The following is a 321-nucleotide window of genomic DNA, read 5'->3' as shown; positions in this document are numbered from 1 at the left end:
GTAAAATATCAAATTTAAACCGCTAACATTAATACATTCCTTTTTTTAAAGGCTCTTGTTACATAGTTCCATAAAATGACAATAGAGTACGACACTAAACGAATCACCCACACCATCTATCAGAGAAATTAGTAATCTTAAAAACGAAACTCAGGGTAATTATCAAGCACCTGGGGAACTTATACGTAGGTAGTGAATTTACGTGGAAGTCCTAACTCGTTCAATTTCTCGCAATTTACGTTCGTGCGAACATTTATAGAAATTGAAGTTTTTATTAAGTAAATAAGTAATTAATATAACATCGTACAAAGTAAGTTTTTT

General features: G+C 30.8%; 1 protein-coding gene across 1 annotated transcript in view; it reads left to right on the top strand.

Moving 5' to 3' along the window:
* Nucleotides 1–184: 184 nt before the first annotated feature.
* The window catches only part of LOC108570858 (Krueppel homolog 2), a 1796-nt gene continuing 1659 nt past the window's right edge, over nucleotides 185–321 (top strand). The window contains exon 1 of the mRNA XM_017932781.1: nucleotides 185–310. The gene's annotated coding sequence lies outside the window, so the exon portion shown is untranslated. The remainder of the gene's footprint in view (nucleotides 311–321) is intronic.

The sequence above is a fragment of the Habropoda laboriosa genome, unplaced genomic scaffold (genome assembly GCF_001263275.1).
Source record: "Habropoda laboriosa isolate 0110345459 unplaced genomic scaffold, ASM126327v1 scaffold113, whole genome shotgun sequence".
Taxonomy (NCBI): Eukaryota; Metazoa; Arthropoda; class Insecta; order Hymenoptera; family Apidae; genus Habropoda; species Habropoda laboriosa.
This window is presented reverse-complemented; position numbering and strand designations above follow the sequence as displayed.